This window comes from Cervus canadensis, chromosome 16 (assembly GCF_019320065.1).
Source record: "Cervus canadensis isolate Bull #8, Minnesota chromosome 16, ASM1932006v1, whole genome shotgun sequence".
NCBI classification, from domain to species: Eukaryota; Metazoa; Chordata; class Mammalia; order Artiodactyla; family Cervidae; genus Cervus; species Cervus canadensis.
The window spans coordinates 17,560,403-17,583,381 of record NC_057401.1 but is presented as its reverse complement, the minus strand read 5'-3'; the positions used below and the strand labels follow the sequence as shown (position 1 = coordinate 17,583,381).

General features: G+C 42.2%; 1 protein-coding gene across 2 annotated transcripts in view; it reads right to left on the bottom strand.

Moving 5' to 3' along the window:
• Positions 1-14,861, bottom strand: part of ELOVL7 (ELOVL fatty acid elongase 7) — a 71,040-nt gene extending 56,179 nt beyond the window's left edge. The window contains exon 1 of one of the 2 annotated variants that reach the window (XM_043489032.1): positions 14,698-14,861. The gene's annotated coding sequence lies outside the window, so the exon portion shown is untranslated. The remainder of the gene's footprint in view (positions 1-14,697) is intronic. The other variant, XM_043489031.1, reaches the window with a different exon arrangement.
• Positions 14,862-22,979: the final 8,118 nt, after the last annotated feature.

Here is a 22,979-nt window from a genome sequence, read left to right as displayed (position 1 = left end):
AAAGTTCTAGAACATATGAGAGGATCTGAGGGGCGAACAGTCCTGGAGGAGACAAAGGCAAGGGCAAAGGCCAGAGGCAGGGACAAACAGTATGTTGGAGTAATAGCAAGCAGAGCCAAGGAAGAGACTGATGCTAGATAACTCAGAGAAATGGTACACAGGGTCTCGAGGCCTCAGTGAAAGAGTCAGGATTTTTATTCTAGGTACAACGGGAAACCATCAAAGACTTTTTGTTGTTGTATGATTATTTTTAATTATAAACAATAAAATACACATAAAATTTACCAACTAACTATTTTCAAGGGCATTGTTCAGTGGTATTAAGTACATTCATATTGTTGAGCAACCATTACCTCCATCCATCTTTGGAACTCTTTACATCTTATAAAACTGAAACTCTCATCAGAGGCTTTTAAGCAAAGCAGTGACATGATCTGATTTATGTGTTTAAAAATTAACTTGCTTGCTTGGTAGAGAATTGATGGTAGGGAGGCAGCAGGATTAGGAGTTTATTGAAGCAGATGGATTCAGGATACACTTTGGGGACGTACCTGACATGATGGTCACTAAGTCGGATGTGAGCATGAGATACAGAAAGAAATGAGGAGAGGGGTTGACTTCCAGATTTCTGCATCTCCAGTGTCTAACACACAGAAGATAGTCAAGGTTTATTTCATAAACTAGTGAATATTGATTTAACACTTAAAGCAGAAGTCGTTTTTCCTAGAGAACCGGTAAAACAGAAATGAAAACTACCATGGATGAAGGTGATCTCTCTGTTCAGAGGCCTCCCTATTAGTGCTAACTTTGTCTTTGCAACTTGGATAAATTCTACACAGTTGGTTCATGTAGACATTATATGCTTAATTCTAACATTAACATTAAAAGCTAATCCTTGTACATGTTTATAAGTGAAACTTTATTAAGCATTTTACATATTTTATTTCATGTATCTCCTAAATCTATAGCCTTTGAGACTATGAGACTTTGAAACTATGGTGCTGTGTGCTACTACTCTAGAAACAATAATGTATACATAAATTTGATGTTTTTGAGATAGTATGAACCCTCTAATGCCCATCCTTAGACTAATCTTAGGTCTAAAAAACCTGCTTTACTTAGGATGAGTTGTTACTGTAATCATTATAAGAACCTAAACTTTATTAATTTAAGTCTTAATTTTGCAATAAGGAGCTCATGATCTGAGCCACTGTCAGCTCCAGGTCTTGTTTTTGCTGACTGTATAGAGCTTCTCCCTTGTCTGCTGCAAAGAATATAACCAATCTGATTTTGGTATTGACCATCTGGTGATGTCCATGTGTAAAGTCATCTCCTGTGTTTTTGGAAGAGAGTGTTTGCTATGACCAGTGCATTCTCTTGGCAAAACTCTGTTAGCCTTTGCCCTGCTTCATTTTGTCCTCCAAGGTCAAATGTGCCTAGTACTCCAGGTATCTCTTGACTTCCTACTTTTGCATTCCAATTCTCTATGAGGAAAAGGACATCTTTTTTGGTGTTAGTTCTAGAAGGTCTTGTAGGTCTTCATAGAACCGTTCAACTTCAACTTCAGCTTCTTTAGCATTCGTGGTTGGGGCATAGACTTGAATTATTGTGATGTTGAATGGTTAAAAGGACAGAAACGGTGAGGATCTAACAGAAGCAAAAGATATTAAGAAGAGGCAAGAATACACAGAAGAACTGCACAAAAAAGGTCTTAATAACTGGGATAACCACAATGGTGTGGTCACTCACCTAGAGCCAGACATCCTAGAGTGGGAAGTCAAGTGGGCCTTAGGAAGCATTGCTCCGAACAAAGCTAGTAGAGGTAATGGAATTTCAGCTGAGCTATTTAAAATCCTGAAAGATGATGCTATTAAAGTGCTACACTCAATATGCTAGCAAATTGGAAAACTCAGCAGTGGCCAAAGGACTGGAAAAGGTCAGTTTTCATCCCAATCCCAGAGAAGGGCAATGCCAAAGAATGTTCAAATGTGAAAGTGTTAGTCACTCAGTTGTGTCTGACACATGGACTGTAGCCTGCAACACAAGGACTGTAGCCCACCAGTCTCCTCTGTCCATGGGATTTACCAGACAAGGACACTGGAGTGGGTAGCCATTTCTTTCTCCAGGGGATCTTCCTGACCCAAGGATTGAACCTGGGTCTCCTGCACTGCAGGCAGACTCTTTACCATCTGAGTCACCAGGAAAGTCTATAAGAATGTTCAAACTACCACACAACTGCGTTCATTTCACATGCTAGCAAAGTAAAGCTCAAAGTCCTTCCAGCTCGGCTTCAGCAGTACATGAACTGAGAAATTTCACATGTACAAGCTGGATATAGAAAGGGCAGAGGAACCAGAGGTCAAATACTGTTTCAGTGACTATGTGAAAGCCTTTGATGGTGTGGATCACAACTAAGATTGCCATGAGAAAACCTTAGATATGCAGATGATACCAGCCTAATGGCAGAAAGCAAACAGAAACTAAAGAGTCTCTTGATGAAGGTGAAAGAGGAGAGTGAAAAAGCTGGCTTAAACCTCAACAGTCAAAAAACTAAGATCATGGCATCCAGTCCCACCACTTCATGGCATATAAATGGGGAAACAATGGAAACAGTGACAGATTTTATTTTCTTGGGCTCCAAAATCACTGCAGATGGTGGCTGCAGCCATGAAATTAAAAGACGATTGCTCCTTGAAAGGAAAGCTATGGTGAACCTAGACAACATATTAAAAAGTCAAGACATCACTTTGCTGACAAAGGTCCGTATAGTCAAAGCTATGGTTTTTCCAGTAGCCATGTACAAATGTGAGAGTTGGACCATAAAGAAGTTGAGCGTCAAAGAACTGATGTTTTTGAACTGTGGTCCTGGAGAATATTCTTGAAAGTCCCTTGGACTGCAAGATCAAACCAGTCACTGTAAAGGAAACCAATCCTGAATATTCGTTGGAAGGACTGATGCTGAAGCTCCAATACTTTGGCCATCTGATGGGACGAACTGACTCATTGGAAAAGACTCTGATGCTGGGGAAAATTGAAGGTGGGAGAAGGGGACAACAGAGGATGAGATGGTTGGATGGCATCATGCAACTCAATGGACATGAGTTTGAACAAACTCAGGGAGATGGTGAAGGACAGGGAAACGCCATGGGGCTGCAAAGAGTTGGACATGACTTAGCAACTGAACAATAAAACTTTATTAGCCTAACCCTGATGCCTCTGAAGAGGTGCTTCAGAGTTTACCTTCATTACTGTCCATAATAAGTTAGTTACCAAGACCCAATATTAATATATGGGACTTTCCTAGTGGTCTAGTTGTTAAGATTCTATGCTTCCACTGCTGGGGGCACAGGTTCAATTCCTGATCAGGGAACTAAGATGCCACATGCCACATGGTTGGGCCAAAATGAAATAATAAACAAATGAATAAACTGGGCCAAATGAATAAACAACTGAATAAACTGGGCCAATGAACAAACAAACAATGAATAAACTGGGCCAAATGAATAAACAAATGAATAAACTGGGCCAAATGAATAAACAATGAAATAATAAACAAATGAACAAACTGGGCCAATAAACAAAATGAATAAACTGGGCCAAAATGAAATAAACAGGGAAATAAGACGCCACATGCCACATGGCTGGGCCAAAATGAAATAAACACAGGTTCAATCCCTGATCAGGCAACTAAGATGCCACATGCCACATGGCTGGGCCAAAATGAAATAATAATTAAAGAATATTTTTCCATCTTTACCAAAACTATTATTGAAAGCATTATATTTACATGAAGTGATTTAAGATCCTTTTTATAAGAACCTACTTGATAAATAAATTCCTCCTATAATTCATTTCTAGGGGAAAAAAATTACCTTAAAAATTGATCTTTTATGTGAAAAAAACCAAACCATTAGAGTTGTGGTAATACCATCTTACTCTTTCATCTACTCCCAGCTAGTAGTTAAAACTCAGTGTTCCATTTATCATAATTCTATCACCTAGATTTCCCCCTTCTGTGCTTGGATCTTAATATATTTATTGTGAGCATTTCAAATATATTTTTTAATGTGGAATGTAAATTATATATTATCATGCACAAACTTTGTAACTGTCCTATTTCATAAGCATATTATCTGCTATCCTCCATGACTCTACTAAAGGTGAAGAAATAGATTTTAAGGTTACACAGAATAAGTGGCAGGCTGTGTAATCGGAATATCTGCATTCTAGACCCAGGTCTGGGCTTCCCTGGTGGCTCAGATGGTAAAGAATCCGGCTGCAATGCGAGAGACCTGGGTTCGATCCCTGGGTTGGGAAGATCCCCTGGAGGAGGGTATGGCAACCCACTGCAGTATTCTTGCCTGGAAAATCCCCATGGACAGAGGAGCCTGATGGGCTACAGTCCATGGGGTCAAAAAGAGTCAGACACAACCTGCCACCCACCCTGCAGTGACCTTAGCAGAAATAACCTAAATTTCTTGGAGTCTCAAATTTTTGCCTCTAAAATTGAGTTGAGACACACATCACTCAGGGTTACACTAAGAACTGAGGTGATGTATGCAAAGAATTTCATGGCATGTACAGGCAAAGAAGGACAAGGAGGAAAAACAGCAGCACATACTTGTTTGGTAGTAAGGAAACGGTTAACAAGCCATCCTTGCTCTACTGATGAAATAGTGAAAGATTGTGGGTTGACAGATTTTTTAGGGGGTGCCGAGAAAAGCAGTGGGCACCAACTCTCCTCTGACCTCACCCCATCCAGCCCCACAGATGCTACTTCCATGAGATTCTCAGGCAGTCACCTAAAGGTGATGAACTATAACTAAGGACAGAGAGTGAGTGTTAGGGGCTGTTAGATGAGCTAGCATGGGTTGGGCTGGATGGTTTAGCTGTGTTGGCTAAGATAATGTATTTTTCTTCTTTTACACTTTCAGTCATGGTTCAGGGTTAGGTTCTATAATTCGTGGGCCTTAGAATGAGAAACATCGCATTGCTTTGCGTTTCCCACTCATCACACAGGGGAAACGTAATCCTTGTCCTGGCCATGATGTACAGTAAAATCTACAGGACTAATTAATGTTGTTACTTATAGACAAGGATGGGTGGGGCAATTTAGGGGCTTTAAACATTCGGTAGGGGGACTTCCCTGGCGGTGATTATGACTTTGCCTCCCAGTGCAGGGGGTGTGGGAATGATCCCTGGTTGCGAGCTAAGATCCCACACGCCTTTGGGCCAAAAAAACAAATCATAAAACAGAAGCAATATTATGACAAATTCAATAAAGAATTTTAAGATGGTCCACATTAAAAAAAATCTTAAAAAAACAGATTCAGTAGTGAAGTCATATTCAGAGTTAAGGTTAATGAAGACAAAATAATTAGCAAGTCAGAAAACCATTTAGACTCTAATCAGAACTCGTTTCTAGTCCCCACATTTTTGTTTTATTTCCTAATTAAAAACAATTTTTTAAAAATTGAAGTATAGTTGATTTACAGTGTTACATTAGTTTCAGGTGTACGGCGAAGTGAATTAGTCATACATATACATATATCTACTCATTTTAAAATTCTTTTCCCACATAGGTCATTACATACTATTGAGTAGAGTTCCCTGTGCTATACAGAAAGGTCCTTATTAGTTATCTATTTTATATATAGTAGTGTGTATATGTCAATCCCTATCTCCCAGTTTATACCTTCCCACTCTTCCTCCTGGTAACCATGTTTTTTTTTTACATATGTGACTCTGATCCCCACATTTTAAATAGGCTTACGACCTTAATTGGACTTCCCTGGTGGCTCTGACGGTAAAGAATCTGCCTGCAATGCAGGAGACCCAGGTTCGATCCCTGGGTCGGGAAGATCCTCTGGAGGAAGAAATGACAACCCATTCCAGGATTCCTGCCTGGAGAATTCCATGGACGGAGGAGCCTGGCGGGCTACAGTCCCTGGGATCACAAAGAGTCGGAGATGACTGAGTGACTAACACACACACAGCCTTGGCCAAATGACCTGTCCTTGCTGGGCCTCGGTTTTCTCATCTGTAAAAGAAGTTGATCTAAAGGATCTCTAAGGTCCTTTCCAAGTGTAAAACACTCTAACGTGTCTTTTAAAAGGCATGCACATGTCCCAACAAAGTTTTCACTTCTTTGCCGCTTGGATAGATAAGTCTGAGGAGTATCCCAGTGGGAGGGAGGCCTAGGCACCCACAGTAGTAGTAGTACCACCTTCATTAACACTCTTTGTACTGGCTGCCTCCCTTCCCCTGTGCCTGCTATTACTGCCTAGGACCACCTCTCAAATAAACTGCTTACAAAAGGAAAAGAAATCTATACTACAAATTCAGATTAAGAGTACTTACATTATGAAGTGGTAAGAGCATGGGCATGTGGGCATTGGAGCACAGACTGAACTGGATCTGATTTCCAATGCTGTCTCTAACCACATGACCTTGGACAAGTCACTCAACTTCTATATGCATCAGTTTTCTTGTCTATACAATAGAAACACTACCATCCTCCTAGTAGGGCTTCTGTGAAGATTAAATAAGATAAGGCACATTAGAATTTAGCAAAGTGCCTGGCATACAGCAAGTGTTCAATAAATGCTATTATTATAAAGTGTATTTTTATTTTTCACATTTTATGTTTGGTCTTCTTCACTAGCCTGTTATAATGTTTCAGAAAATAATTATCATACCACTATAACAAACAGTTGAATCTAGAATAAATTATACCTTGTCTAATTCAACTTACCAACTTAATAACACTAAGAAACTGATCAAGTTTAACTGATTCTAGCTAATGCTAGCCTTTGTATTTTTGCTTTCAATCTTTATGGAAGTTATTTAAGGGAGGTAGGAACCAGCTCTAGGTTCTATGTATTTGTTCACATTATTAAAATAAGCTTAAATATTATATGGATACTAAAGGCCTAATTTAAAATAAGAAGTAGAGTTAAATATGTACCATTAGTATGGTACGCTAGGCAAAGGAAAAAAAAAATCTACATGTACTCTGCTTTTTACAATCTAAATGGCAAAGTTTCACTTGTCTTTATTAATGAGGTGCATAAAATACCTAGAGGCAAAGGTTCTGACAACCTACTATGAAACAGCATAAATGATTACAGTCTAACAGCTGTAATTAAAAAAAAAAAATACTGCTGCAATTTTGACTGGTTCTGGTTGGTTAATAAAAAAAAATTGTTTGAAGAATCAACAAATTATATACATACCATAAACATGTACTTTACCTTAAGACATATTAATAAGCACTAAGTTCCCAGTTTTCCAAATTAGTTTTAAGATTTCCTTTGAGGAAGAATTCCTGCCCAATATTTTTCTCACATAAACCATAGCCAAAATTTATTTTCTACAATTCTCACTTATAGTGTTCTATATGGACTGAAAACTAAAAAACAAAAAGAAAACAAACAGAAAAAATTGCAAAGCAAGCTTAGGATATTATCTTTCAAGCTTTCAAAATCTTCTCTCCAATTCTTTACAGTTCTCCTGCCTACTTTTTAAGTCACTCGCTTTAAAGGAAACTTTCCAAAGAATATAACATTCTCTTCCCAGGAATTCTCTTTCCTTTTGTACTTTTATAGATTTCCAAAGAATATAACTTTCCAAACTTTCCAAAGAATATAACATTCTCTTCCCAGGAATTCTCTTTCCTTTTGTACTTTTATAGATTTATACACATTTAAACTACCTAATCACAATAACAAGCATAACTGACACCAATAGGCTTGCAATAAAGACAGTCACTGACCCAGTCGTAGGAGCAGGGAACAGGATGCTAGAAGCCCATATTCATCATATCTGGGCAGCATTTGGTCTGTTTTATGGAGAAATGAACACGGGCTCGTAGGGTCAACCAGTTAGATGTCAAGAGGATTATCTTTACGTTAGGATGTGTGCATGCTAAGTCGCTTCAGTTGTGTCTGACTCTTTGTGATGCTATGGACTGTAGCCCACCAGGCTCCTCTGTCCATGGGATTCTCCAGGCAGGAATAATGGAGGGGGTTGCCATGCCCTCCTCCACGGGACCTTCCTGACCCAGGGATCGAATTCCCATCTCTTATGTCTCCTGCACTGGCAGACAGGCTCTTTACCACTATTGCCACCTCGGAAGCCCCATATTAGGATGAATCATATGTAACTGCCAATATCCAAATGTTTAGAGAAATGTCAACTGAATGTGTTCAACCTAATATATTTCTATTTTTTAATTGTAAAAATATTGACTATACTTAATGTTTAGTACTATATCTATTACCCCCTTTCTCCTCCCTTTGGACAATGAATAGTGGTCCTGACACTCCACTTTTTAAATTCCACATTTCCTCAGCAATAAGTTATTCTATAAGCAGTCACTTGACTTTGGTTTCCTAAGAATGTGACTTCTATCTTCTTGCTTTCTTCAGGTTAAAGTCTCACTTGTTAGAATTTCAAAGAAATTTTTCAAAGGCTGAAGGTATAAGAATGTGCCTTGTAGCGAATCGCAGGATAAAAGCAGACGGACTAATGTGTGAGGTCAGCATTTGTTTGTTAGCTTCTCAGACATACATCTTTGGGCTTGCAGGATCCAGCACAGTACTGTCTGCCTAGAGAAGGCAGGAAACAGGAAGAAGAGGATTGGGCAGAGAAGCCCTGGACAGACTAAGGGTAAGACCCCGTGAGATACAAGCAGCCTTTCCTTCTGATCTGTCCATGTTACACCATGTAACTACAATAAGCAAACAAGTACATCATAAATGTGCTATTAAGACAAAAATCCCACAATTTAGGATGGAAAGGAAGGAGACAAAGGAACGGGGGGCTGTATTTAGATGAGGGACAACCTGCCAAACCCTCTTTTTCTAGTTCTCATATTTCTACCACTGACCCTAAAAGTCTAAAATCAGGTTTATGTTTATGGTTGTCCTTAAGAATTATTACGTATTAGTTGCTCAGTCCTGCCTGACTCTTTACGATCCTGTGGACCGTAGCCAGCCAGGCTCCTCTGTTCATGGGATTCTCCAGGCAAGAATACTGAGTGGGTGGCCATTCCCTTTTCCAGAGGATCTTCCCGACCCAGGGATCGAACTAAGGTCTCCGGCATTGCAGGCAGATTTTTCACCATTTTAGCTACTTGGGACCTCACAAAACTAGTACTGGATATCAGAACCCTAGTGTCTTAAGAGACACCCTCTAAATTATCAACCCACAAAGTTAGTATACTAAGGCAGAAGAGCCTGAATACTGTAACTATACTTGGGTTTAAATCCTGGCTTCACACTTGTAACCCTGGACCCTTGCTGAGCACACTTTCTGCTTCTTTGCCTGAGCACCTTTCTTCACTTTTCTGTACCCATATGCGCTGTGAGGATTCTGGTGCAGACCTTGCTGTCTTCAGACAATTCGTGAGAAAAATGCACAGAAAGTGCCTGACTGCAACTATTGACTGATACCTAAAAGATGCTCCTTTCCCCCTCGTAATCGTTAGCAAGAGCGTGCATTCTATAAACATTTGGCACAAGCTCATTTTCTATTCCCAAATCGCTATGTACACTGAGCATAATCAAGATATCTCATGTAAACAGTGAAGGGAGCTGTCCTTTCCAGGGTCAGATCAAGAAAAGAGATAAAGCTCCACAGGAGAGGGAGAGGTTCCAGAATGATGAAGTTGCAAGTGCAGAGGTGTGCTTTCAAAATACAAATCTGAACAGGTCCCTTCCCTTCTTAAAGGGCTCCAAAGACCACCCCCCCGCCCAACATTGCCTGTAGGATAAAATCCAAAATCTTTACTAGGTGAAATGCAGCCCTCAATAAGCTGAGCATGCTTAGCAACCTATAACACGCTGCTCTCCAATGATTTTTACAGTGTTTCCAGTTCTCTGAATGTACCACAGCCTGAATTTGACTTCCAGCCCTCAGACCATTTCTCTACTTTCAGTATTCCTTCTTTCAGCTCAGGAGGACAGTTTGGCCTGCCTTCCCCTTTTTGGCTTCCCCCATGCTCTGTCTGTGTTAATCACAGTTTTTCACACTGTACTGTATTTACCTCCCTTGAACCCACACAGACCTGGATGAGCTTCAGCATCCTGCCAACCACTTTGCCTGATGCAAGCCTGACACTCAGATGTTTATTGAATTTGAACTTCTGCAATTTCCAAATTTTGGCTGAGTTTGACTCTATACTTAATGTTGGAGGAAACAAAGGAGCTGGGCTGCTGGTGGTCAAGGCCTGTGGCTGCTTCTCCAAGTGGATGCAGATTTGTCTTTAACATGGCAGTCTTACAAGTTACATGTTATATGGTAACTTCGTTCATCTGAATAATGGAAATACCCATCTCTTTGAACATATTTATCACCAACAAAAAGGATAGTTTTACTTGTCAAGGCAATAGCATGTGCTTTTGATATATCTAAATCAGTTCAATTCAGTCACTCAGTTGTGTCTGACTCTTTGTGATTCCATGGACTGCAGCACACCAGGCTTCCCTGTCCATCATTAACTCCCAGAGCTTGCTCAAACTCATGTCCATTGAGTTGGTGATGCCATCCAACCATCTCATCCTCTGTCAGCCCCTTCTCCTATCTAAATCAATTAGGAGTAATTAAAAATCTCAGTTTTTTTTAAAAAAAAAGACTGATCCTATAAACTCCATGAGTGTTCAGCTTTTTATAATGTGAGCAGTCCAAATTGGCGGAGAAGGCAATGGCACCCCACTCCAGTGTTCTTGCCTGGAGAATCCCAGGGATGGGGGAGCCTGGTGGGCTGCCGTCTATGGGATCACACAGAGTCGGACATGACTGAAGTGACTTAGCAGCAGCAGCAGCAGTCCAAAGTGGATGAGTCCAATTTGTATTTATGGGATGCTTCTTCCCCTATTTTATGATGTATTTTATTGAAATTCAAGATTAGCTCTCAATTTAACATGCTACTATTTATCAGTTCAGTTCAGTTCAGTTGCTCAGTCGTGTCAGACTCTTTGCGACCCCATGAACCGCAGTACGCCAGGCCTCCCTGTCCATCACCAACTCCTGGATATTACCCAACTATATATACAAAGGCTCCAAAATTCTTTCATATTCTAAAGCTGATGTTTGCACATGTAGTACACCAAGAAGAATAAACAATTAAACAAATTAGAAAAAGTCTTATTTCTTCAACTCAAATAGTAATTATCTGAAGACAGGGGCTTTCTTTTACATACATTCCATTGCCTAGCATAAAGAAACAAATCCCAATTTGTACAATGACATATCTGCAAAGGTAAGCATTACTGCAATGTGAGTTGTTTATGATTAATCCTAATACACCTATCCAACAACAGAGGATTAGTTAAGGAAATCATATTACAATTATTGGAATAAATGCAAATAATAGGAGTTTTAGAAATTATATGAAAAATGCTTACTATATATTACAAGGAAATATAAAATATTAAAACTCTATATGTAGTATGATAGAGGAAAACATGCATTTAAAAAAATGAGAAAGACAAAGGTAAAATGGCAAAATGTTTACTGTGGTAGAATCATGCTCGTGGAAACTCTCTTCTTGGCTCCCCAGTCTCACCACTTTGACACCTTCCAGTTTTCTTTTCCCCTCACCTCAGACCTCCCCAAGCACAGCCAGTTCTTCTTTGACAATGCCTTTCAGGATCAATCCAGACCCACATCACCTTACACAGAGGTTTTGAGAAAAGACTCCCATTTAGCCTGTCTTCAGTCTCATCCAACTATCATATCTACTGTCAGAATAAGACAGTTATTCTACTTCTAAATTATCTACTGTGGTAATCTCTTCATTTATGTTTTCTGCATTTTTATGTATATGTTATTTTTGTCAGTAAAATTGGGGTTTTCATGTAACTCACTGTGGTTTCATATCTTGTTTTGCTAGGATAAGATTAGGATTCATGATTCTCTGTTGATGTGGTCCTTATTCATTACACTTCTAAGTGGAATGTTTAGCCAGGATAGGCGGGTTTCTGTCTGCAGCAATGTAGCTGACAGAGGCCAACTCCTCTTCTTCTGCATTGTCTGCCAGCTCCCGCATGTTTACCAAAACAAACTCCTTAACATCCTCTAAAATCCAGCTTAAAAATTTTTAAATTTTCTATCATCATCCAACCCACCCAATATATGCTACCTTAATTCATCTTGCATCATATTCTGCAAACATTTATCAAGCAGATCCTAGTTGCAAGGCTTGAAAAGTTAGCCTTACTTTGTTTACAATCTTTCTATGGACCATGACTATTGATGAAAGAAGCTAACCAACAACAAAAAATGACATAAGTGATAAACAAATGTTCAGGAGTGGGGAAGAAGAAGACTGGTAAAGAGAAGGGAACAGAGGTGAGAATGAGGAAGGCTAGAAGGAAGAGACAAGGTAAAGTTGAACAGAAGAGGTTTCATGATTGAGAAAAGTGTGATATGAGACACGACCTCTGAGTTTTGCACTTGGGTGACTATGATAAAGGGGAGGGAGGCTAACATAACTGATGTTAACTAGAAATGCTTTGGGGCAAAGCAAGACAAATCCAAATGAAATACAGTAAGTCCCCTACGTACGACCAAGTTCTATTCTAAGAGTGTAAGTTTGTAAGCCCAACAGAGTTAGTACTATATTGTAATAGGTTTGTAATACTTCTCACACAAATAATTCATAAAAAACAAACACAAAAAATAAAGAAAATGTGTACAGTTGTACAATAGCTGGCATCAAGTGAACAGGCAAGAAGAGTCACTGACTGGAGGAGGGAGGAGAGATGGGAGATGATAGAAATGAAGGGTCATCAGCAAAAGGAAATGGAGAGCAAGCTGCTGTTTCATTCACACCTGACATTGATGGCGCAGATTGTGGTTTCTTGCTGGAACCAGACGCACACTTGCACCTTTGAAAGTTCACAATCGGGAAGGTTCTTCATATGAGGGGGACTTGCTGTGATACAATATGCACTGATAGATGTTACATGAAAACTGAATAAGATCCATGGAAACCACAGAATTCAGGTGAGTAAGTAGCAGTGATAACCTAAGGAACGAAATGCTATGAAAAGGAAACCTAAATGAGTGCAAAGTTACACAAGAAGGAAAATAGGAACCAGAGAAGGAGAGCCTGGCCAGTGAAGCATGAAACAGCACAAGGACGTCAGGCAAGTCAGGGAGGAAAGAAAGGAACTAACTCTAGGTGAGTGGGTACCCACAGTGGTTGTTGCCAGCCTCAGCCCTGGACCAGAGCCCCTGAGTTGGAATCTCAGTTGGAATCTCCTCCTGCTACTTGTGTGCCTTTTGGCAAGTTCAGTGTCTCAGTTCTCTTATCTGAAAAAGGATCATGTTTTCATTTATTTACTCCATAGGGCTGCTGCAAGAATTAACAGATTTGATACAAGTTCTTAGAACAAATAGTGCCAGGCCAAGAAGCATTCAATAAGTGTCTGCCACTGGGGGTGGAGGGAATTTTTTTTTTTTTTTTTTTAATCCTCAGTGACCTAGAGGGGAACAATTTCAAGCCAGTAGTAGAAACAAAAACTACAAAGTAAGGGAATTAACAGTCAAGAGAATTGACAGTAAGGGAATTAACAGTCAAGTGATGGGCAAGAAGACTGGGGACAATCAAAAGCATGATGACTCTTTCAAGGCAGTAAAACAGTAAGAGCAAGAAAGAGTAACCTGAGAATATAGGGTTAAGTGAAAAAGCTTTTTGAGGGAATAGATCAGTAAGAGGAAAAAGGTTTGGTCGCCAAAACTATCCTTCAGTCGTGGTGGGGCTTGTTTTCCCCAAGCTGGACAGGGGTAGAGACCAGATCCTTCCTGTCCCAGCCTTCCCCAGGGAGCTCTAAAGAACGCTCCCTTGGCATCCGGTAAGTTTGAATCAGCGCTGGTTGATTAGGGGGGAAGGCCCATTTTCTAACCAACGACACCTCCGAAGATGAAACAACAGGCTTTCCGATTTCCATCTCCGGCACGACCTGTTCTACCGCTCTGTACTCATCACTCTCCTCAGCCAGCAGCCGCTGCCGGGACAGGATGCAGTTCAGGCAGCCAGAAAGGCAGCGCCCGCTGCAACAGCAGCGCCCCCGAGTTCATTCTGGCCTCGAGGACACAAAAGCACCCCAGAGGGGAAAGAAGCAGAAAGAAAGGGGCTCGGGCAGGCGAGGTAGGGGAAGGCTGTGGCGAGCAAGGCCAGATCCCGGAGCTGGGAAAATGACCTCGGCGGTCAAGGTCGAGGAGGTCCCTCTTCCTCCCGGTCCCAGCAGCAAGCACCTTTGTCCTCCCGCCTGGAACAGCGGGGCCCGGTCCCCCGGGAAAGCTCGGGGAGGGCTCAAAACCCAGGGACGGCGGGGACCACCGTCCCTGTGGGATGCTGGGGGGTGGGGGGCTGGGGGGCTCCCAGGGAGGGCGCAGGTGAGCTCCGCGGCCCCGCCCGCCGGCGGAAAGGGCTTTGACCCTGGGCACTCGCCGGCGTCGCGGCCACAACTTCCGAAGCGCCCCCCAGAGTCCAGGCAGGGCCTGGCCGGGCTCCTGAGTCTTCCGGACCCGGATCCCACTCCTCGCGCGCCGCGCCCAAGTTCCTTCCACTAGGCTGCCCTCGATCCCCCGGTGTCGGGGTCCTCTTCCTCTCCTCCCCCCATCTCTCCTCCTCTGCGCCCCGGAAAAGTTAGGCCCCGGTCCCCCGGCTGGGAGCCCCGCACTCACCCCGCGAGGAGCGGAGCCGAAGCGCCCGGGCGCGCGAGCAGAGGGCGGCGGCGGGCGGCGGCGCGAACGCGGAGCTCCTCACAGCGGCCCCTGCTGCCCTGGCCGCCGACCAAGCTGGAAAAGGGGCGGAGGCGGCCGGGGTGTCACCTGCCCGCTCTCCCACCCTGCCGCGTGACGCCGCGCAGCGCCGCCCCCTGCCCGCCCTCCGCGGCCGCCAGGTACCCGCGAGGGGGCGCGGGGAGGAGCCGCCCGCTGGGAAGGACCCGCTGGGAGGTGAGCGCGGCCTCGGGCGCCCCTCCTCCGCCTGGCTCCGCGCCCCGCCGCTCGCATCGCGGCTGGGACCGGGGACCCAGGGCTGCTCAGGAAGATCGGTTCTGGCCTCTGGACTAATTACATTTCTTTCTGAGCACAGATGTCATCACCTGAGGTCATCTCGAGGCTTAAATAATAAAGGCTTAAGTAATGTGAAAACTGTTGTCAAGCATGACTCAGGATTAAGTTGCAGAAAAATCTGAAATGAGGAAAAGCTGGCTGAGGATGAGGCTGGCGGCGGAGCGGTAGGAAAAAAAGGGAGTTCTCGCTCCTGAAAAGGCTCGTTCGGAGGGTTAATTCACTGTCTAAAATGGAGACCAGACCCAACGGCCGTGAGAGGCCCAGTGCAGGTCAGCCCCACCCCTACTTATTAACAACTACAGAGTTGCGGGGAATATTGGGATGCAAAGGGGGCTATTAGAGCAATGAAGAGGAAATCGTATATAATCTCAGTTAACTTCCTTGTCCTCATTCGTAACCGCAGCTGCTGCAGCCAGCACACCCCAGCACATTGACATCTCCTTATCCAGGGCTGGACTGAGTGGTGGGGTGAGGATGAAAGCCAGGTGTTGCCTTGCTTTGTGTCTGATCTTGATCCTCCTCACCGCTGTCATGTTTGGAAATCCTGGCGTCAATCTGGAAGGTAAAATAAGAATCCTAAGAAGTTAATTACTGTGGAGGCAAAAACCCAAGAACGAGAATTGAGTTGTCTTCTAGAAGCCGGAAAGTAGCTGGAGGGGCTACAGTCCTGACCCCCGCAATTCACAGACACGGTCTGTGAGTTTCTGCTGTGAGCTTTAAGCATGAAATCACTGCCGGAAGGTCCAGACTACCCAGGAGGAAGGGGAGGGAGAAGAAGCATGTTTCAAGTACCGGTGTGGCCTTCCACCACCTAATCCTACTGTGTCAACAGGAGATTTTAAAGGTTTTGTACAAAATGTTGAGGGCCCCCATAGTAGCCACTGGGGAGGGGGAGAGCAACAAACAGGACAGCTCAAATTTAAGAGAATTCCAGCTTCAGCGAAACTAAAGGCAATGAAAATAAAATATTATTAATCATTTAGATTTTTTTTTTGTTTTTTGTTAGGTACATCCATATTTTATTTTTTTCCCAATTATTTTTATCAGTTGGAGGCTAATTGCTTTACAATATTGTAGTGGTTTTTGCCATACATTGACATGAATCAGCCATGGATTTACATGTGTTCCCCATTCTGAACCCCCCTCCCACCTCCCTCCCCATCCCATCCCTCTGGGTCATCCCAGTGCACCAGCCCCGAGCACTTGTCTCGTGCATCCAACCTGGACTGGCGATCTGTTTCACACTTGATAATATACATGTTTTGATGCTGTTCTCTCAGATCATCCCACCCTCGCCTTCTCCCATAGAGTCCAAAAGTCTGTTCCATACATCTGTGTCTCTTTTTCTGTTTTGCATATAGGGTTATCGTTACCATCTTTCTAAATTCCATATATATGCGTTAGTATACTGTATTGGTGTTTTTCTTTCTGGCTTACTTCACTCTGTATAATGGGCTCCAGTTTCATCTACCTCATTAGAACTTAGATATTCTTGCCTCTTGATTATTGTGATCCTGAAGCCTGGAATTCTTTGTTAAAATAGGTTGTTAAGTATTAGAGAAGCTAAAGATTTCTCCTTCTGTTTAGATAAACTTTGCTTTCATCATAAAAACATGCCATTTAATAGACGTGGCTACTGGGAACTAGAGACAATTGCTTAACAATATTTGCTTTTGTGTTTGTCACTATCTACCTACCTACCTATAATTATGAAATTTCAAGTATGTGAAAAGGTCAAATGGATTCATTCATTTAACATATATATTCAGTGCTTTTAAGTTCCAGGCTCTGGAGATTCAACAGATAACAACAACAACAAAAATTCTCTGTTCTTGTGGAATGTACCCTCACTTCCCTTCATTCTAGTTGGGGGTGACATACCACAGATGAATAAACAAGTGAAATACAACTGTCATGTTATGATGAGTGCTACCAAGAAAAATAAAGAAGGGAAAAAGATAAGGGTTTTTGGAGATAGGGAGTTGGAATGTTAAAGTAGCTAGGGAAGTCCTCAGTTGAAGGAGGCATTTGAACCAAAATTGTAAAAAGATAAGTGGCAAGGTTGTGTGTCTGTCTGGGTAACAGCATTCCAGCCAGTGGGAACTATGAGGCTAATGCTATGAGCGAGCATCGTATAATCAAGTTCACAGAATAGCAAGGATGCCAGAGTGGTTGAACCTCAATAAGTGAGGCCAAAGGGTCAAAGGAGGCATTTTGAGTAAATATGTGACATCACGTAACTGAAGTTTTTAGAGGGAGCACTAAGACAAGTCTTTTGAGAGTAGGACGGGAGCAGGATGGGAAAGGTAGAGGCAAGTTGGTAATTAGGAGGCTCTTACAACATCCAGGTGAGAGATAAAGGTGGCTTGGACCAAGTTGGCTGGGAGTGGTTAGAGAGAATCAAAATTTAAAAATATATTCTGGGGAATTCCCTGGTGGTCCAGTGGTTAGGACTCCATCCTTTCACTGCCGAGGGCCCAGGGTCAATCCCTGATTGGGGAACTAAGATCCTACAAGGCAAAAACATATATATATATATATATATACTGAAGGTAATATCAAAAGGATTTCCAGAGTAGCTGACATACAGTGTGAAGGGCGGGGGGAGGTTGAGGATGACCCCAGGGTGTTTGTAGGTGGAAGGAAAGAGCTGCCATTTACTAAGAAAAGGAAGACCGAGAGAAGACAGTTGAGAGGGGGACATCAGGAGCTGTTTGTGGGACTGATTTAAGACGCCTATTAGATATCCAAGTGGAGGTGTCAAGTAGGAAGTTGTTTCTACCAGTCTGGAGTTCAAGAGAGAGGTCTGGCCTGGCAACATAAATCTGGGAGAAGTCAGCTTTCACATGATATAGAATGGTCTGAGAATGGCTAAGAGTACCATGAAGCGGACTAGAGAAGAGATTTTAGAACTTCATCCTGGGGTACCCCAGGTATCCCAGCGGTCAGAAGTGAGAAGGAACAGTCCTGAGCCTGGAGTAAAATCAGAAGAGTGTGGTCTCCGGGCAGACAAACATATGAGTCAGCTATTGCCACAACAGTCCTACATAATAAATCACTTCAAAAGTCCATGGCTTATAGCAATATACCTGTCCTCATGCCTGCGAGTCAGCAGGCTGGTTGAGGTTCAGTCGACCTAGATGAGTGGCTCTGCTTTAGGTTGCAGATTTAGCTTCAGTTTGTCCCATGTGTGTTAATTCTGGAGCCCAGAATGAAGAGTCAGTAGCCACAGGGGAAAGATTTTCCCATGGTAGATAACTGGGGTACAAGAACCAGTCCGCACCACGCATGCTCTTGGGAACTCTGCTCGCATCAAGTTTGCTAATATTCCATTGGCTAGAGTAGGTCACATGGGCAAATCCGGCATCAGAGGGGAAGTGAGGAACGTACTCAACCCACAGTGGAATGGTGAGGAAAAGAGTAAATTTGCTGAAAAAAATCTATACTTTTGTCACGGCAAGGGAAGAAAGTGTTTCGAGGTGGGGGAAGTGATCAACTGAGAATGAGAAATCGGTCCTTGATTTGGCAAGACAGGAGTCTTTGGTTGACCGTGACAAAAAACAGGTCTGGAGGAGCAGAAGGAGCAAAAATCCCAAATGAGATGAGTTACAAGAGTGAGTGGGAAGGTCTTCCCTAGAGGCTCAGTGGTCAAAAATCCACCTGCCAATGCAGGGGACACAGGTTTGATCCCGGATCCGTGAAGATCCCGTTTAGCACAGAGCAACTAAGTCTGCACCACAGCTACTGATTCCGCACACCCAAGAACTGCAACTCCTAAAGCCCCCGCACCACATAGCCCGTGCTCTGCAAGGAGACGTCACCGCAATGGGAAGTCCAGGCACCATAGCGAGAGAGTAGCCCCCGCTCACAGCAACTAGAGGAGAGCCCTCGCGGCAACGAAGACCCAGCACAGACAAAAATAAATACATACAATTAAAAATTAAAAGAGTGAGTGGGAAGAGAGAAATTGGAGAAAACAAGTTTAGACAATTCTATCAAGCCTTTTTGTGGCAAAAAGAAGAAATGAGGTAATGGCAGGAAGAAGAATTGATTCTAAGGAGGCTTTTTAAAAATGTTCAGTTCAGTCACTCAGTTGTGTCCGACTCTTGGAGACCCCTTGGACTGCAACAGGCCAGGCTTCCCTGTCCATCACCAACTCCCAGAACTTGCTCAAACTTATGTCCATCGAGTCAGTGGATGACATCTAAAATGTGTTTGTACACTTTGGAAAATTTTAGTAGACAAGGAAAAACTGATAATGCTGCAAAGAGGACAATGGTAGTGATGCCCTTGAGTGTGTGAGAGGGGTGGGACTTGGTACACAGGATAGGAACTTGGCCTTAGATATGAATATGCACATTCACCCATAGGCAATAGAAGGAAGGTAGAGTAATAGGCACAGATTGTGGAAGGGAGGAGATGGTTAGATTAGACAGTTAGGTTAATAGGTTAGATTAGGTCAGATTTCCCAGAAGCAGACTTGAGGCAGGAAATCATGTGCAAGGGATTTATTGAGGTCAGTAACGGATCCAAAGAGATCTGGGTGAAACAATGATATTGTCCACTATGCAAATGCTGTGTGTGTGTGTGTTTCTGCGTGTGCGCACTCAGGCTGAGTTATGTCTGACTGTTTGCAACCCTATGGACCATAACCTGCCAGGCTCCTCTGTCCATGGGGTTCTTCAGGCAAAAACACTGGAGTGGGTTGCTGTTTCCTACTCCAGGGGATCTTCCCCAACTAGGGATCAAAACAATGTCTCTTGTGTCTTCTGCATTGGCAGGCAGATTCTTTACCAGTAGCGCCACCTGGGCAGCCCTTAGGCAAATATAAATATTTTTGAAGTTTAGCTTATTTTTTTTAAAGAAATATAATGTTACATTTAAAGCTCCACCCTGCCTTAATCCTTTTTTTCCTCCCGAAGGTATCCTAAAGTAGCTATATATTATTTCCATGTGTGTGTTTATACTTTCCTAGTATATCTATCTCAATATATACTGTAATTTTGTATATGGTTAAATTTTATATAAATAGTATCATACTGTATGTATTCTTCTGCAGCTTTGCTCTATAGTCATGTTGATTCATATAGATCTTATTCATTCATTTAACTACTATATTCTATTGTACAATTAAATGATTTATTCATTTGCCCGCTGATAAACAAAATTGGGCTGGTTCTAATCTTTCCCTTCTGGAGATGATGTGTTACAGAATATAGAAGTAAAGATTTTCTTGTATACATGGAGAAAATTTTCTAAGGTTCATACTTAGAAATGGAACTGTTGGTCATGATTATTCTGTGGACATTTGCTGTTTTTTAACTGCCATATATCTGAACCCTTTGTCTATATTTGAGGAAGTTCCTATTATGACTTCACAGAGACCAAAGTCACCTCCCATTAGAGAAATTGAAAATGCATGATACTCACTTTGTCACCCCCCCCCATGGACACCTAGAGCTCACAGTTATGACAGAGCCTGGGACAAGGGGACACCTCTCCACTCCCTGATCACCTCCTCCCAGGATTCTGAAGGTGAAGCTAGTGATATAAGAGGGACTTCCCTGGTAGTCCAGTGGTTGAGAATCCACTTTCCATTGCAGGGGACACGGGTTCAACCTCCGTGGGCAATTAAGGCCTCGTACTGCAAGGAGACCCAGGGCAGCCAAACAAGCAAACAAAACAACAACAAAGAGCAGTGACACAGGGAGGCCGTCACTCTCCAGACTGACTTGCTGACATAAATTTAGCTCTAGTTTGTCAGCAAAGCTTGCCTTTGTTCCTACCTTTTCCAAACCTGTTATCCAGTCTATGTGGAGAATCTGTAAGCTCTCAATATTTTTCAATAAACATCTTTGCCTGCTTAAAGTAGTCACTTTGTTTCTATTTCTTGTGACTGAAGACTGTCTGACAGACTTTCTTCACTTCAGTTCAGCTGAGTCGCTCAGTTGTGTCCGACTGTTTGCGACCCCATGAACCGCAACACGCCAGGCCTCCCTGTCCATCACCAACTCCCGGAGTTTACTCAAACTCACGCCCATCGAGTCGGTGATGCCATCCAGCCATCTCATCCTCTGTCGTCCCCTTCTCCACCCGCCCCCAATCCCTCCCAGCATCAGGGTCTTTTCCAATGAGTCACCTCTTCACATGAGGTGGCCAAAGTACTGGAGTTTCAGCTTCAGTATCAGTCCTTCCAATGAACACCTAGGACTGATCTCCTTTAGGATGGACTGGTTGGATCTCCTTGCAGTCCAAGGTGATGCCAATTTACACCCCACCACCTTGTATTAACAGTTCCCATTTCCCTAAATCCTTGCCAACATTTGATGTTTTCAGACCTTATATTTTTCCCAGTCGGATGGATGTGAAGTGATTTCTCACTGTTTTTGTTTTTTAATTAATTTATTTATTTTCTTTGGCTGCATCAGGTCTTAGTTGTGCTGTGTTAGATCTTTGTGGGCTCTCTAGTTCTGGCTCATGGACATGTGGGATCTTAGCTCCCCAACCAGGGATCAAACCTGAGTTCCCTGCATTGCAAGGTGGATTCTTAACCACTAGACCACCAGGGAAGTCCCTCACTGTTAATATACATTTTCAGGATTCCTAGTGATACTGAGCATCTTTTTTATATTTTTTATTCATCGAGATAGCCTCTTTGAATTGCTTTTTCATATCACTTGCTTATAAAAACAAGCACTGGTTTAGTCATACAAACTTATTTTATATTTTTCTTATTGATGTGCACATTACATTTTTATATCTTTTCTCAATCTAGGACTTTTATAAGGATTTTGTTATTTTTAAATTTAAATATAGTTAAATTTATCAATATTTGTCCTATGTTTTATGCATTTTGCTTCTCAAATAAATGTTTTCTGTTTCTGCAGGTTTAAATACGCTCATTTTTGTTTTCTAAAATCTATGTTTTTTCTCATTAAATTTAGGTCTTTAATCCATCTGGAATTGTTTTTATTTGTTTATTTACGTGTGTGTGTGTGTGTGTGTGTGCTCAGTCACTTCAATCATGTCCGACTCTTCGTGATCCTATGGACTGTAGCCAGCCAGGCTCCTCTATTCACAGGATTCTCTAGGCAAGAATACTGGAGTGGGTTGCCATGCCCTCCTCCAGGGGATCTTCCCGACCAAAGGATCAAACCCATGTCTCCTGTGTCTCCTACACTGCAGGCAGATTCATTACCGTTGAGCCACGGGAAGTCATTTATTTGTTAACACCAGGTCTTAGTTGTGGCATGTGGAATCTAGTTCTGTAACCAGGATCGAACCTGGGCCTCTTGCACTGGGAGCTCAGAGTCTTAGCCACTGGACCACCAGGGAAGTCCCTGGAGTTGTTTTAAAATTGTTACATTAGAGCAGGTAACACATTCACATGCCTTACATATCAAAAAGTCATACAGTGAAAATTTCCCTTTTCATCTCTCATCTGTGCTTTTCTGATATACTTTGAAAGATTAGAAATAATTTTTAAACAGCATATTCTTCCTGTTTATGTCTTTTTTCTACAAATGGTAACTGTTAATACTCTATACATTGCTTACACCTATTTTTTTCACTAAACAATATATATTGAGATACTTCCATAAAAAACCTTATGTATTCCTCTCTTTTATGTTGTATGACTCTACCGTGATTTATTCAACAAGTTTCCTATTGAGAAATATGTAGGTTGTTTGTAGTCCTGTGATGTCAATACCAATAGCTAACACATGTATAGTATGTGCCAGGTACTGTTTAAATCGATTAACTCATTTAATTCTCATAGAAGCCCAAAGAATAGATACTGTTATTACCTCCATTTTATAGATGAAGGAACCAAGGCATAGGGAGATTTAGTAACTTACCTGAGAACATAATATTAGTTAGTGGTAGAG